Source organism: Triticum dicoccoides, chromosome 6B (genome assembly GCF_002162155.2).
Source record: "Triticum dicoccoides isolate Atlit2015 ecotype Zavitan chromosome 6B, WEW_v2.0, whole genome shotgun sequence".
Lineage (NCBI taxonomy): Eukaryota > Viridiplantae > Streptophyta > Magnoliopsida > Poales > Poaceae > Triticum > Triticum dicoccoides.
In genome coordinates this window covers 533,833,810-533,836,982 of record NC_041391.1, presented here as the reverse complement: position 1 = coordinate 533,836,982, position 3,173 = coordinate 533,833,810, and positions in this window count along the sequence as shown.

The window sequence follows — 3,173 nt, the reverse complement described above, 5'->3', positions numbered from 1 at the left end:
AACAATTCATTCACAATCTAAAGTATGGAACATAAACTTTATTGGAAACTAGCAAATTGTGTTCTTATTCATTGAAACAATCACAATCCATTATATTTTCACAAATAGTCCATGTTAGAGCTTTATTTAGCAAGTCCACATACTCAACCATCATATAGTCTTCTATGATTGCTGACACTAAAAGCTATTTATACAGCAAAAAGTCTCAGTCAGACACATAGAAAGATAGGGGCTTATGATTTCGCCTCCCAACTTATTTACCTCAAAAAATGTCAAAAAATAATAACTCATGATCACCTACTTCCAACTGGATTATATGTCTAGATCTATCTACCACAGAATGCTTGTCACTAGAGAGTACATAGAGAGGGATAAGGATAAACACTAATGACTCTTGCATAAAAGTAAGTATATGAAAGTAAAAGATGGGCCCTTCGTAGAGGGAAGCAGAGGTTTTCATGCGCTTTTTGTTTTTGGATGTGCAAGCTCTTAATGTAAAGGAACCTCACTTTATATTGCCCCTTGTGATAGCAACCTTTAGTATGCAATCTGTCGCTTTTATTTCTTCACCATCACAAGATCATACGAATCTTACTTTCCCTTACAATAAAAATTCATACATATTTATGAGATGTTTTTATTGTTTTTGCACCGATGACAACTTACTTGAAGGATATTATTCAATCACTAGGTAAATATGGTGGACTCTCATGTCATGAAACTGGGTTTAAGGGTTTTGGATGCACAAGTAGTATCTCTACTTGGTGCAACTTTTTGTCTAGCAAAAGATCATAGACAAGCACCACATGGTAGGAGATCCATAACAATATAACTTGTATGTGAATGTAAACAACCATAACTCATTACATTGTCTTCCTTGTCCAACGTCAACTAATTGATATGGAATATTTGATGGGGGCTCACAATCATAAAAGATGTCCAAGATAGTATATTTATATGTGAGACTTCTCTCCCCTCATTACTTTTTCATGGATTGCACTAATGACTAATGCTATGTTTGTCAACTTACAACAAATTTTATCAACAATACTTCTTTCATGTGAAGTCATTACTCCCCATGGGGGTAGCATATGATTTTTTCCTTTTTATTTTCCATGGCTAAAATTGAAACAAGAAAGTAAAGCAAAACTCAAACTACTCTTTATTATATATCTTGCACACGATTACATACATAGATAGATCACTAAGCAAGCACTCGAAAATAGGTCATAGTAAAACTTTATTCCTCTAAATCATGAAATAACTAAGGATCAAACTAAGATAAATAATAATGATAAAAGTGGTGGTGATACGATATCGGGGCACCTCCCCCAAGCTTGGCACAAGCCAAGAGGAGTGCCCATACCCATGTACTCAAGTCTCCTTCTTTGGTGATGATGATGAAGTGGTAGGCTTGTCCTTCTGCCTCAGAAGATACTCTAGTTTACGATTGATACTCCGAAGGGCAAGGTTTTGGTCTTCCAACAAAATAACTTCGTGAGTGAGAGATGTATTCTGAGTGCAAATTATTTCAAAGACCCTTAGGGATTCAACTTCAGATGGGGAGAGATGATCATAGAAGGGTTGAAGGATATCTCCCTTCTCTTTGGTCTCCTCCATGGGCATGGCTTGCCTTCCCTCTTGGGCCTAGATTCCCGCAACTTCTTCGACCTTGTCCTCCTTTCCCATGTCCTCCTCTCTAGATGACCACTCGTAGTAAACCTTGATGTAGAGTCATGAGGGAGTTATGGATTAAGGGGTCCTCGGGGCGTCGGCCCCTTGAATATGGGCCGGACTAGTGAAGCCACATAACGATAGAAGATCTATGAACCCGTGGTGTGCCATCCAAGTCAAGGATAGGCAGGATCTCTTTACCCCCTCATTGTGATTTATCTTCGGTAAGCCTAACCCTATCGGTGTCTATATAAACTGAGGGTTGTAGTCTTTAGAGGTAGAGCTACATCCATCACTTCATCATCTTAGGGTTTAGCTCATGCTGATCTCGAGGTAGATCTACTATGTGACCATACTATACGTCCAATACAATCAAGCAGGACGTAGGGTATTACCTCTTCGAGAGGGCCTGAACCTGGGTAAACACCGTGTTCATCGTCCCTTGTTCCCCATCTATCTTAGATCCACAGCTCGGGACCCCTACCCCGAGGTCTGCCAGTTTTGACACCAACATTGGTGCTTTCATTGGGAGTTCTGCTGTGGGGTCACCCAAAGGATCGATGGCTCACCTGATCATAGGAGAAGGCATCGGATCCGGGGACTTCTTCGTCCTCGGTCAACTATTCGCATTCTTCAGCATCGTGCTGCACGGCAACCCGACTGGTTGTTTGGATCAGATTGATAACTTCGCTCCTGAACACGAATTCGATTCACTAATCTGGAATACATTGCAGACACATAGGGCGATCTAATCTTCGCCGGATTCACTACCCCCTCCCTCACCCTCCAAGGCCTCGGCATGCCCGCTCTGGAGTCTCCCTCCGATCCGATCTACAGATCGGCCCCAGCCCTCCCGACAGCTTTGAGCCAGGAGGGCTCCGCTTCAAGCAGGGACCAGACTCCACCTTCGACCGAATCCATCATGTCTGTGGAGGGCTTATCCTCGGCCTTCGAGGCAGAATCAGGAGGCAGAAGCCAAGAGTCAATCTCGGTTGAACCTTTCCGTCACCACGATCCTCTGGCCTTGAGCCCTTACAACGAACCAGCAACCGATGGCTAGGGGTCACCCCTGTCCCGAAGCAGCTTGATCTTGAATCCTGGCATGAAAACTACACTAAAAAACCAATGCCCGTCCTTAATCTCGAGTGACAATCTGGACCCCCTCAAGGATCCGACACCGTACCTTGATCTTATCTCGGCCTGTGGAAACCAAGGACCAGCTAGGGCATAGACTTCTCCCACCCTGTTACGATGAAATTTAGCTGAGAGCCCTCGAATTCAACGACTCTCGCTATGTTAAATGAGGCACAAGACCGAATCCAGAAAATGGCCATCTAGGAGGACCTGCCCTCAACCCACAATCATCAACCCTTTGAGGTGTGCCACAGGGAATTATACGTTCCGTCCACCACCCACTTGGTAGCCACTATCGCTGATTTAACCGATATGCTAGATTATAATTCGGAAAACGCCGAATACATGGACGAGGATGGCGGAGC